Source organism: Pseudopipra pipra, chromosome Z (genome assembly GCF_036250125.1).
Source record: "Pseudopipra pipra isolate bDixPip1 chromosome Z, bDixPip1.hap1, whole genome shotgun sequence".
Lineage (NCBI taxonomy): Eukaryota > Metazoa > Chordata > Aves > Passeriformes > Pipridae > Pseudopipra > Pseudopipra pipra.
In genome coordinates, this window is record NC_087581.1 from 60,532,907 (window position 1) to 60,546,686 (window position 13,780).

General features: G+C 39.0%; 1 long non-coding RNA gene across 1 annotated transcript; it reads left to right on the plus strand.

The window, feature by feature from the left end:
- Positions 1-3,020: 3,020 nt before the first annotated feature.
- Positions 3,021-3,367, plus strand: LOC135407534 (uncharacterized). Its single transcript, XR_010426914.1, has 2 exons — positions 3,021-3,108; positions 3,209-3,367. It is a non-coding gene; the product is annotated as an uncharacterized LOC135407534 (long non-coding RNA).
- The last annotated feature ends 10,413 nt before the right edge of the window (positions 3,368-13,780 follow it).

Below are 13,780 nucleotides of genomic sequence, written 5' to 3' on the forward strand. Positions count from 1 at the left end.
TCTCAGCCAGGCTCGTTTCAGATCAGGAACCTACTGGGGAGCCCCATCCCAACACAAGAAGGACAGACGTTATTGATAAGACTGCAGGACTTCCTGGGATTTCACAATTCACACTTGGGCTGTAAGAGCTGAAACCTTGCAGCAATAAACTCAGCAAAGTATTCTCGCCACCACTGCAGAGACACGTGCAAACTGCATAGAGGATATGCACAACATGGAGTCAGGATTTCATTTATTTCTTTTTAAGCACTCTAGCATCAAATCTTCCATCAAGAAAATACTTGGAGCACACAGTGTATATTAGGATGTCCAGGGTACTAAGTCAGGTGAAAGGCTAATCATGATTTTCGTTAGTCTTTTACTGTTAGGATAAGTTAAATAATCAAATCTGTATTTTTCTTCTTGCTTGGGAAAAAAAAATCCCAAGTAACTCAGGAGTGAAAGTTCATGTAAATCTTTTAGATCCCATACATATTTTCCTACTAAAAAGAAAATGATAAAATTACATTTTTTTTCCTTGAGAAGATAGCGTCAAGAACACAGTTATCATTAAAAACACGAGCAGCAGCAGACTGGGGATCTCCCTAGTCAGCATCATGTGTCTTCCAGGAGAGAGGAAAACTCCCTGTAAGGCAGACAGGGAGTTTGAATTATTAAAGCTGAAGGAATAATCTACTCAGACTGATCAGAGCGGGGCTCTCTTGAGAGCTGGTGGGGTTTTTCCGTTGGCAGGCAGACTATGTTGTACGTGAGCTGCATTCAAAGCAGTCACCAGTGCATTTCCATACTGCTTTCTCAAGCAGAATTTCTACTGCCGCAAGAAATTTAAGAAAAAAAATCCCCATCACTCCACCACCTCACCCACACATATCCCAAACACCCCTGTAGTTAGAGATGATCAAAAATCAAATGAGAAACTAAAATTGGATTCTCTAGAAAATAAAAGGTAATTCATCACTTCAGTGATTCCACAGGAAGAATTTGGGGGTCTTTTTTAAATTGTAAAATAGTTGCACCTACAAGTGCATAATGCAGCAAAATGAAAATCAATGGGCACAGGGTTTCCCAGGCAACCTCTTATCAATTGTCTGTTTCTTGGTAATACTGTTCTCTGCACTATAAAACCTTGAATAGCCTCATCTGCCGCAGACTGAAAGAAGGGGGGGAGGCAGAGGGAATCACCAAAACAAGAGGCTCATGAATATATGAATGCTTATATGATTTTTTGATTCCTATGAATAATTTTTGAGCTATCTGCGTGCAAATGCTGGTCATAAAGCAATGCATTTAAGCATGAAGGGAGTTTATTATCCTAAATAATAAAGAAAAAGTATTTTCAGTCTCCTACATGAAATGTATCTTGTATTTAAAAAAATATTCCCTGATATCCCTGTGAAATATTTCTGGCTTCTTTCATAATTCAGTTCTGTCACTCATATTTATTATGACTTGCACCTCCTGAGGATTCAGAAGAAATGCCAATTACACTGCAGACATATATAATAATCACTTAAATTGGAATCTGCCTCAAAGAGCCAGGCATCAGGAAAAGCAATCTGATGTCCTGCCATTCTCTTCTCTACATGTCAGTTGCTTTGTTTATAAATTCTCCAAGAGAAGGGGCACAGGGAGATGCTGGGACTGTGCTCTCACCTTCCAGCTTTGCATGGTGTTATCACAGGGGACAAGAAGTCCCAGTGAAGCTGAAAGCTTATGAAAGCTTATGCTTTGGGGAAATACTTATGGGCCACAAAGGTACCTACCCACACTGAGAAAACAATTAAAAAGGCTCCAGTTACTAAATCCAAAAGCTTTTCAGGTCACAAGAATGCTGCTAGCCGTAAGCTTCCCATCCTCACTGCCAAAAAACCTGCATAAAAATTCTCCTATGAATTCCTGCAGTAGCCACATCTCGATCTCACCTTCCCCTCCAACTCAGTTCTCTGTCCCTGCCCTTTCTTTTCCATGCTCTTTTCTGTCTATTTGCCTCCATGAAAATCTGATGTTTGAGTCAGTCCTTCCAAGGTGGGAAAAAGGCATGTGCCAGTAACCTAATATCCACGCAGTTCCTAAGATCACACTCGTATTTCGGGAGCCATCTTTCACCTCCCATCCTGCTGCACCAGCTACAGTAGTTCCACAGCTACAGTGACAAGGCAAACCATATTGTCTTTTGGTCCCTTCATGTTCCCTTGTGACGATGATGAAAATCTGCCCCATGTCCTGGCACATGCACACAGAAGGAAGCAAATACTCGGTTTTGTTTTATTTCCTCCTCATTTGGAAAAAAACACTGCAGTCTGTTGTTGTGGGCACACAGATTTGTGGGTTCCTCCCGAATGTGATTTAGACTGGAGATATGGGAAAACACGTGGTTGGGAACCTTCAGATCACTAGTAATTCGCACAGAAGTGAGGGAATAAATGTATGCCAATACAATGAGAAGGTCAAAAGCTGACTCTGTACTTGAATACTAAACATACAAGCACTGTTCCATTACATTTCCATATTTTTAATGCCATCTTGATTCCAAATTTTACTATTAAGTCACAAGATTAACGCACTGGACACAAAGAAAATGTGACACCAGCTTTGGTAACAGCAGTATCTCATAAACAGCAAGTGAAGCAGAACACACACCCCTTGATAGTTTACAGTTTACTGAGATGAAGCTTTTGAGACTTCCAAAGTAAAACCCAGTAAGAGTTATTAAATATTGCAAAAGGAGATTGACTTTATTCGGTCTCCATACCAAACACTATGATGCAGCTTAGTCCAATTGTTTATTTTTGTTGGCCATAAGTACACATCAGAACACACAAACAAAGAATATTCTGCAAATACATTGAAGCAGACGACAAAAAAATCTGTTAGGTCACATCTACTACAGGTGGGACTAGGGAGGGATTCATAGAAATTTTTCTGGAACATTTAATACACTTTGGAAGACAGTTAGGGAATCCAGACCCTGATTGCTTTTTCTTTTTCTTTTTAGCAGAGCAGCACCTCTGGGCAGCAGAGCAGCACCTCTGGGCAGCAGAGCATCCTGCAAGAACTGCTTCTCTATTGCCTAGTCTGGGAAGGGCTGGCCACCAGCTCCCTATGGAGGTAAACACAGGATGAAAGAGAGATGGTGTATGGTCAATACGGGTTTAATCACTGCAGCATCACAGGCGCAACTTCTAATTGCAAAACATCACCTTCGCAGGACTAATTCAGTGTGGAAAGAAGTCTCATCAGCATCAATCATGTGCAACTATCAGGAAGCAAAAGCCCTACAGGACTATCTCCCATGATGTGGCTATGGAGGGCCAAGACAATAGTAATTTTTCAATTTTATAACAATATACACAAAATATTTAACACTTCTCTCTGTTCCAGACCTCCAACAAAACTTATTCTACAGTAAGTAGAGACTTGGGACACTTTACTTAAAAAAACAATTATTGCTCCAGTTGAACATTTTCCCTCCCAATACTTGTTGTCATGAAGACTGGCCATAGTTCTCCTGGCTAAAAGCCCTTCACTATCACCTGCCTTCACTGTTACCTACTGGCCAATGGGTAATACAGAACTTAAACTTGCAGCTAAAGGAATAAAACTAGAAGCCTTTTTCCTCAATAAATTGAGGGGAAAAAACATGAGATGCAGCCCATGATCTTGCCAATATTTCTCTACCATTGTAAAATGTTTTATTAGCTTATTAAAAAAAACTTACAAAACACTATCTCATTACAGATAAGTAATCTTTACTCGTCTCCATATATGTTTTCTGCGTATCCATAACCCTTAAAACTCCACTATTAATTACCTTGATTAGATGTGCAAACCATAGCAGGCTATTGAGAACTTCAAGGAAGTAGCAAGTAGCTCACAGGCACAGCAATAGTTTTTCATGTGCAGAACCCTTTGCCTTTGTATCACCAGTTCAAAGCTCTGCAGTTTCAAAGGCCAGAGGGGTACAACCATCTGACAGCACTAACAAAATGGCATGAAATTAAGAGTTGTATCCATCCTGGACCCAAAGGAAGTGCCCTTCTCAAATGCAAAATCCGGCCACTGTAAACTGTTAGTACAAGGTTTCTGTTCCCAGTGAGCGAAGAGCCTATGCTACCTTCTCATTGTATTTGTGGGTTTTGACAACAAAAAGGATTTGATGCTGGTTTCACTATCCTGCTGCAGAAGGTGAGCTCTGCTGTAGGCATTGGTCTGCCTTGTGCAGCCAGGCATTCCAGGGGACCACCCTGCAGCCACAAGCTCCCCACAGTGGCTTCACTGGGATTGGCACTACCAGAATGGCTTCACTGCACAGACATTACTAGGGGTTTTCATCAAGGAAAAGCTTCCAAACTAGAAAAAGTAAGTAAAATAACTGTTATGCTTACCCCATTGTTCCCACAGGAGGAGAAAAAGAGCTTTATGACTGATTTTTTGGCAGCAGTTTTACCCAGTATAGCCTAAAGAGACTGAGCCAAAAGCAGTTACCTGCACATAAGCCTGGCATTACAGTGCTGTCTATGGCTGTTTTCAATCCTGAAGTGAATGTCCAAAATCTCCTCTCACTCAAAAATAGGATCAGTTAAATTTTGATAGCATGAATGCCATTTTGAATGCATTACCAACAGAGTTAACAGGATTCGTCATTTTATTACTTTTGAATAAAACCCCAAAAATATGGTTATTATTGAGACCTACCATGCTAGGATATGAGAGAAGCAGAGCTACTTTACTGAGGATACAAGCAGGAGCCTCAAAGCTTAAATTGCATAATGAAAATAAAATAAATAAAGGAAATAATAAATAAATAAACAAATAAATAAAAAAGTGTGGCATAATTAAATAAATAGAAAATTAGCTTTCTGTCAAGGGTAAACAAAATTAACCTAAAACATTATCATGATTACAGATGTTCTGCATTCATTTCAGATGTGGAATCTGCAGGGTTACTAAGTTGCAGCATTAAAAATCTGTAAAACTAAAATGCTATTACAGAATTCAGACAGTTGCAGAGGAAGTGCAATTTTCATATATAAAAATGAATCCTGTTATTTCAACGAAATCCTAATGTTTGATATGGAAAGCATAGCTGAAATCCTATTTTTTAAGAAAATGTAAGAGATTTTCCTTATGAATGAGGAGGTTTCAAATGTTTTCCGATGGACTTTATGCGAGCAGCCTGTGGACTTAAAATGTTTACTTGCAAGAGGAATGCACAAAAAGTACTCTTTCACTTCCTTATTAAATATGATTTCTGGTTAAATAAAAAAATGTGCTGGATAACCACAAACTCCTTCTAAAAGCTCCTCTCACCAGCAACATTAGGGACTTATCCGCTGGACCTGATAAATCCAGGTAAGCTAAGAGACAAGCTTCCACCTCTCATTGGATACAACTCTATACTTGGCTGTAAAATGAGAGCATGTAAATAAAAAGTAGCATAATAAACACAGGCATATTTATAGTTGACCCTTAATCTCATTCCACAGTGTCCTGCCAGTTCTCCAGTTTCTTAAAGTTTCAGTATTATAGTGATGGGATGGGTTTGCCTCTCTTGCAGCCCTCTTGTCTTCCAGTTACGATTAGTAATAGAATCTTGGTATTTTCCACTCTGAAAAAAATCTTCCCTTTTCAGCCTGATTTGACACAGCATAAACCAGAGAGAAAAGCCTTCAGATGGGGCAGGAAGAGCTGCAGAGCTTCTCACAGGGTGCATCTTTCCTGCTGGGAAAAAGCAAACTAAAATGGAGTTGTTTGATTTTTGCCCAAAAGCCACCTCCATGTCAGAGGGTGTCATTAGTACCCTCAGCCATGCTGGAGTACTCAGGACATTTAAAAAGGATGAATGTAGAACTTACTGGCCAGATGAAATTTGAAGTTTCTCCCAGTGTTTTGATTGTTGCCAGTAAGTAAGCAAGAAGCTTCTCTATAAGGCCTGGTCTGCAGAAAAGAAAGTTAATGAGCCCTCACAGGACAGATACAGCTTACCCAGCAAGGCTGCTTGTGCTGACACAGCTTATTACTACTGCCACAAATGAAATAAACTGTATTGACTTGTCAAAATGAGTTGTGTTTGCACAAGGCATTTACTCTGCTGGTGTAAAAATGCTGATTATTTTATTTTTTACCCCACAACCCTCACAAACATCACTAGACTTGAAAAAACTCCTTGCACGGACCTGTCCCAATGTCTTTCCCTCTCCCTTCTCTATTGTCTGCATTTCAAAACTGGCTCCATTGTTTGTGAGGTTAATGGACAGCCACATGTCTGCATCAGTCTTTGAACATTTATTATTCACTGTCCTTAATAAGGCTTTCTTAGAAAGCATTTTTTAGGTGCAGAGAAGACAGAAGTGAGTTATTTTTTGTTTTTATTTAATGAGACCCCAGAAACTAGTTTTAGAATGCAATTGTCAGGAACCAGGGTGGAAAATTTTGATGTACCATTTGGCACACGCACAATTCCCAAAAGACATGTAGGAACTTCTAGACAGGTTGCTGTGAACTCAGGAGAATATTTCAAAATCATAAAGAGAGGATTCTTCTGAAAGTCCAAGTCCTCTGCACACCATTCCCTGTGATATAAACAACTATCCTATTATTTAATGGAGGAGACTATCCTGGGTTTGGGAAACACTTTTGTACCTCCTTATAGATCAAGAAAGCATAAGACAGAGAAAATACATTTATCAAAACAGAAATTTAGCATAACTACATGTCAACCTCAGCACTTAATTTAATCCCTTCCGTATATTGACTGCAAGTGTATTTTTAGATACTAGCTTTGACAATGCAGTATCAGGTGCCAACAACCTTCCCAAGGTCTTTACAGCAGTAGTGTTAACTGACTGGTGATGGAAGATGTAATTAGTCACATACAAGGTCCATTATTCAAGTTAAGGTCCATAGCAAATAATTTGTTAGATTAAAATAAATCAACCAGAAAGAGGATTTTTTTCCAAACTTGCAACTTCTGCAAAATTGTTAAGAAAAATCTACAATAATTAAAAACCAGAAATCTCTGTGTTCTCAGGCCTTTTTCGTCTTTTATTCATGATTCTGTAGTTCCCCCATTTTAAGCTTTTCTTGGCAGAACATCACCACCTAGTGATCGTGTGTGCTCACAGGATCTTCCAGAAATTACATTAGAACTTGAAAACAGAAGGCTGATGGGAAGAAAAAGAGAAAATTTAAGTGGGGAACAATACTTTTTGCTATTTACGTTGGAAACACTTCCTAAGGAAGCTGAAAAGAACTTTCTAATGAAATGCAAGATTTTTACAGACTGATTAGTTGGTTAATAATTAAGTACAAGTATCACTTCAGGTAAGGAAAGTTAGGCTTTCAGCCTGCACTATCTCAGATCAATTTATTTCAGCAATATCAGATATAACCGGAATTAAATTAATGAGCAAAATATTATGAAAAAGAAAATTTAGACATTGTCAGAAAACCTTCCCAGCAGTGAGACCTATTCACTGGAATTACAGTGTCTTGATTCCATGTCATATTTTAAAACTAGGCTGGTACATATCAGAATTCAATTGAATATTTACCACCACTGCAAATAGTCCAATGGATATTTTCTTTCTCAGATATTTTTTTGGCTCTGAGATACCTAAGAATCAAGATATAGATCTCATTTGTAGATAAGGTAGATAAGGTTCTCCCCAGAAAAAACCTTATTATTGCAACTATTACGAAGTGTTTCTTTCTGTGAGACCACACCACCAATCCAGTTATATTCTGTTCACCTTCAGAGTAATTTTACAAGACAGAAATACAAAATAAAGATTAATTCAGTACATATTTTCTAAATACATAAAAAAAAAAAAAGAAACAAACCAGATTTTTGAAGATGTGTTCAGAGACCTGTAAAATTAAATGTCATTGCTATCTTGTGCTGAATGTAACCAGAAGATAAAAAGATAATACACATTTTAAAGCCAGACAAATTAGGTTATTTCCAAAATAATTTCTCCAAAGTGGACATACCTGGACTTTTCAGCTTGCTCAGACACTGAACATAGCTATAACTAATAGTGAATAGCCTCACAAGTCTGTGCCAAAAGCAAGGGTGCAGCCAGAAAATTAAATTACCTTTCTGTCAGTTTAACCAAGGAATAATGACCTTGACAGCAAGGCTCTTTAAGGGAAGTTCACTTCAGCATATTGGTAAAGTGCTTTGCCTCTTAAAATGCTTGCTAAAGCTTATTCTCCCCAATTTTTTTCATCATTTACAAGTACATTGGAAGGCTCATATTTATGGATTTCCTGCCAATAAAGTTCAGACCCTGGCCCCATTCTGGAGCTTTGTAACTATTTTTTTCCTGCAGTTGCCACGGGGAATCCTGTCAGGGGGAATTTTACCTACATCACTGTGACTAAAAATAATGGCAGTAGAAAATAACAAAAAAACCAAAGCAGGGTAAGAAATAAAGGTGCCATTTGAAGGCTTCATGAAGAAATTCGCATTGCAAACCCCAAGTACAGACCTTTTTTTGCTATAGATGTCAATAAGAATAGGGTCAAATTTAGGTTATGATACCCAGCTTTATCCTTATTTTTCCTAATTTGTTAAAGATGAGATTTGTTCAAATTAATCTCTTTTTTTCCTATAGATTGCAAGATGTCCTGGGTTACACAAAAATTCTGGTGTCCACTTTTTCTTTTTTCTCCAAATATGCTTTTTTGGCTTTTTGGTGTTTTGGCTTCTCAAAGCTGTAGTTCTCAAAAATTTCTGACCCCAAATTTATGTTGACTAAATACAAACTTACTTTGCCACACTTCTTCTTTCTCCAAAAATACTGACTTTACTCTTAGACATAAGCATTTTGCTTACCTACAGTCAAAATAACTTCTTAAAATAAATGTAGCTATTTTCTTCTCAATTACAATACTGTAGTTGTATTAATACTTAGAAAGTTCAGCAGAAATCCCTTTATGAGAGTCCTTGACTATCTGTAAACCATAACTGAGGAGGATAGCAAAGTGACAGAGGCAAGAAATTAACGATCTGCCATAAGAGACATCCTGTAGGTCCCTTTTTGTAGGTCCCTGCAAGCCTGGTCAGGAACAGTCTGAGCAATTACTGCATCTGCAGAAGGGCAGACCTGCCTCCCATTGCATACCACAGGCTGAAGGGGCAGGGTGGAAAGGGACTTTTTTTCTTCTGTAATCTTTAGCCTTCGACCGGAGAAAATCTGCAAATTGACTCCAACTTACAAACCAGAGCCTTTATGGAAAATTACTAGACTCTGAAGGAAACACAGCTACTGTCTCAAACAGCACGATAAGCCTTTGGTATAAGGTAGGTTTATGAACATCTTCTGTTCAAGGTCAGATTTAATGGTCTGTGTTGCACAGGAGGTCGAGCTGTGTGATCTAAAACGGCTGATTCTGTCTTTAAAAGTCGCATAAAGTCTGGGAACATCCTGGGCAGAAAAAAACAACAGTATCCCACAGGAAAAAGCAGAGAAAAAACATCCCTTTGAAGAATCTGGTCTTATTTGAGCCTCAGCTGAAATCCAGAGAAAGAAGAAGGGTCAGGTAAAGGCAGTAATGCAAGACTTCCTCTCCTTTGCCAACATCGGTGTTTTTTTACTAATCTTAAAAATTTTATCTACCCACCTTGTTCAAGATGTGCAAAATTAGAAATTACTTAATTGCTTTTGAAGTCTTTGGATTAATATAAGAGCATACAATCCATGTCAGAGGCAGAACAAATGAAACAGAAGCTTCTGGCAAGGATAAAAAAAGCAAATATTTTATTTGCAAATAAAAAATCATGTACAAGGCTTATAACCCATCCCAATTTCACCTGAGAGAGAGTTTGTTTTCCTCTTAGTAGCTTGTACAGTACTGTGTTTTGGACTTAGTATGAGAATAACATTTATAACACATTGATGTTTTGGCTGCTACTGAGCAGTTTTTACCCTGAGTGAAGAACTGTTCAGTGTCTCATGCTCTGCTAGTGAGCAGGTGCACAAGAAGCTGGGAGGGACCGTGGCCAGGACAGATGACCTGAAGTGGCCAAAGGGATATTCCATAGCATAGAACATCCAGTATATAAACTGGGGACATATTTTACCTTTATCTGATCCTCCTCCCCATCTCATCAGGTCAGGGAGTGAGTAAGCAGCTGTGTGGTACCTGTTTGCAGATGGGGTTTGTGCTGGTTTAAAGGTAAACCAGCAGGGAAATGAACTCGACTCAAAAGAGAGATTATAAGTCAGAATAACAATTTAATAAAATAATACAGTAAGTACGATTATACAGACAAACAATTGGTTTTAACCCACAAAACCCAAATGTATAACCCAGCACCCTGGGGCATGAACAGAGTGGTGTTCTTTGGCCCCCCTGAGTCCAAAGTAAAAGGAGAGGGAAAAACCTGTTGGTGAGAGTGCTGTTGCAGTCCGGTCGAGAGTGGTGGTTGCAGTCTGGTTGAGAGCAGTGATCTGCAGTCTCCCTCTGGATCCCACGAGTGGTTCAAAAAGTCCCAAGACTCCAAGATTATATATTCTCCAGTTCAGGCAGGAATGCTCAGTACTTCCCTCAGGACACCCTTCTATCTCGCAGGCCTCTTAGCACCTAGTTTGTAGCCTGATGAGTCAGGCTGCTCTGGGCAGAGGGTGCAAATAGTCTATTGACAATAGTTCCTGGGAAATGGCATGGAAGGCTATAGAATACACAGTTTTGGGTTACACCCACCCAGTGATGAACTGGGCCCAGCTGTTCTAACTAGGACAGGGTTAAATCATGATATAACCAAACAACAAAAATATGTGGAAAACACAAAATAACCCTGGCAATAAACAACCAGGACCTAATTATGTTGACTAACTGCTAGATTCCACTCCCCAGATGTATCTGGCATATGCACTGTTTTCTACACCTGGCTCAATCCTGATGAACTTCAGGTAGATATTCCTTGAGCTTTCACCAAGCTTCTCTAGGAAAATCTATTCATTTTTCCTGCCCCAATAGGCCTCTTCTCACATGACACTTCAGTTAGGCCTGGGATCGACACCAAAGGCTGGACAGCTGATTTGTCCCTCTGATTTTGGCACCTCCAGAAGCAGTGCATCAGTAAGATTCACCTCTATCTGTATTTGGTAGTAATTACTTGCAATCTAGCCAAACAGGACTCCTCTGCAGAGTAAGAAAGAGGCCCAGCTGCAGCAGGATTCACGGACTACTGGTAAGTAAAAGGAAAGACAGAGGCATGTATTTTAACAAACACAGCAAGCAGGAAGCACTGTGAGAATCTGCGCCTCTCCAGCCTGGAGCTGGAGCTTAGCACCATGCTGCACTTGTCTTCATCTGACCATAAACCAAGGGGGTCCTTTTGCTGGTGCTCCAAATTCAGAGATACTATTTTGTTCTACCTCTGCTACTCAGCACCTTCTCTCCATCAGTAAATGCAAACCAAACTCAAACTTTTATGGCCCCCTTAAGCAGTAAATACGTACATCCTGGTTGCCCCACAGGCCACTGGGAGCACTCCAGGAGACTGCAGAACAATTTGCTGCAGAGCCATCTCAGGCAAGATCAATACAAAAGCTTTTATCTATTGTTTCATTACACAATGCTTCATACAGCTTCCAGTTTGACAGCACAAAGACAATCAAAAAAAAAAAAAAAAAGCTGGAGGATAGAGAAAGGCACCAAGTATACAAAATACAGAGCTTATGCCAAGCAGAGAATACATAGTGCAATGGGAACTCTGAGAGGCTGAACACTTAGTAGAAATTTTCTCTCACTTCAATATGTCAGTCAGTTTCAGGTCTAGGGAGAAAAAGACTCATTCCAGTTTCTATTCTTACAAAGAAACAAATTTATTTCTTAGGGTCCTTACAATCAGGATTCCTCTGCCATGTTAATGAGCATGAATGACCACTTTGATCATGCAGAGAAAAATGGTTGGGTTGCAGTCAGAGGGAACATAACTAGTACCTTAGTTTTTCACAAACTACACGTTCAACACATGTTCAGTCTCCTAACGTAAAGTATATAAAGCACATTTTTGTAAAAAGGATACTGATTCCTTCCTCCAGTTTGAATAATAGAGCTGATGCAGCAAAATTGTAGGGAAAAGAGTTACCATCCTCAGTCACTGCTTCAGGGGAAAGATCATCCTCACCACATTCCTGCTGTCAAATCTAGATAAAAAACACAAGTTATCCAAAATAAGGAGATGGAGACAAATTGTAGTAACATTCATACAAATGACAGTGGCAGCACAGGCATTTTTTCAAAATAAATGCCAAAAAACTTTCTCTATGTAATAAGCTGCTGCTTCTCTCCCATCCCAACATTGGGAATGAAAAGGCTTCTGAAACGCTAGTTAGAAACAGCTGCATTGCCTTCCCTCCATCCAAATAGTTAGCATGTTTTTTCTTAATTACTGTTCTGCAGATGTCACTTTGTGGTTTTCCCTAACGATAGGGATCATTATTCAACTTTCCTTTTAAAAAAGAGCAGAGGACAACTTTGGAGAGTCAAATGGCCTCTGCTCTCTGAGATGACAGGGTGAGAGTTGGTGTCATTTTGAGTATTCATCAAAAGCCAAAAGTGATTTTGTTATAGGTGAAGTGGCAAAATGAGTGATGGAGGTCAAGGCTTATGAGTATTCAAAAGCAGTGGAGGAAGAGGGCAAATCAGGAGTGCTCAACACAGATGTTCAGCTGTCATTTCCCTTCATCGTGTACTAGTCATTTTCTTCAACTGCAGAGAAAGGCTTGAATATTAGAAACTATCTCCTTTGTGAACACATCCACATCAGAAGTCCGGCAACAGAGAAAAGCTGAACCTTCCTGAGCTTTCACCACTGATGGGAACGTTCTAGAGCTGAAAAATAGAACTTCCAATAATTTCACAAGGTGCACAGCCATCATGTGTACTTTACAGCTCATATTAAACATAGTTGAAGTGTGAGACAAAATCATGAAGAAGTTATGAGCAGTCCTGGCAAAACGACAGCAGTAGAGAACCAACTTATCTTCATTTGTGCACAAAGTTTAGAAATATTTCTTATGATAAGTGTCAGAAAATTGGTTCAGTTGATTTCCTGGGTTTTTTTCTAATAAATTAATCACAAAGATCTTTCCCACTCTTGTTTATGCTAAAAACAATTTCAAATTTTATATACTTAGCATTTATTGAAAAGTTGAGAGCAGAAAATTGGGCATCAGGCACCTAACCTGACTAATTTTTTATTTTCCTACAGACATTTTGTACACACCCAATTATTTTTTTTTTTTTAGCCTGCTATCTTGACATTTTCTATGAAGTAAATGTGTTCTTTTTCCTTTTTTTGATCTGGTGGCTCTTTTGTTCATTTCTCATTTACACCAGATACTCCCCATTTTTTACTTCTAGCATTCTCCTTCACTGAGTTAGAGAAAGTGGCTATTTTGTCACACTTGACAGTGTTAGGTTAACAGTTGCATTCAATGAACTTAAAAGCCTTTTCCAACCTAAACAACTCCATGATTCTACAAAAAACTGACAGAAAATGTCCCCAATGAGAGAGACAGTTTTCCTACAGCTCATTTTGAAAGAAAACTGTTGCAGTGGAGTTAAGAACTGATTTTGATTTTCCATCTGTCTGCTGCCTCAACTAGAGTGTTCATTTGAGCAGAATCTACAGGGCACAGCTTCTTAGGAAGGCCTGTTTAAGAAAGGATTGCATCTTGATTGGCAGAGACAAGTAGTAACATGCCAAGAATTTGACTGTTATCTGAATACAGGGTTCTTGTAGGTTATCTTGACCATTTAT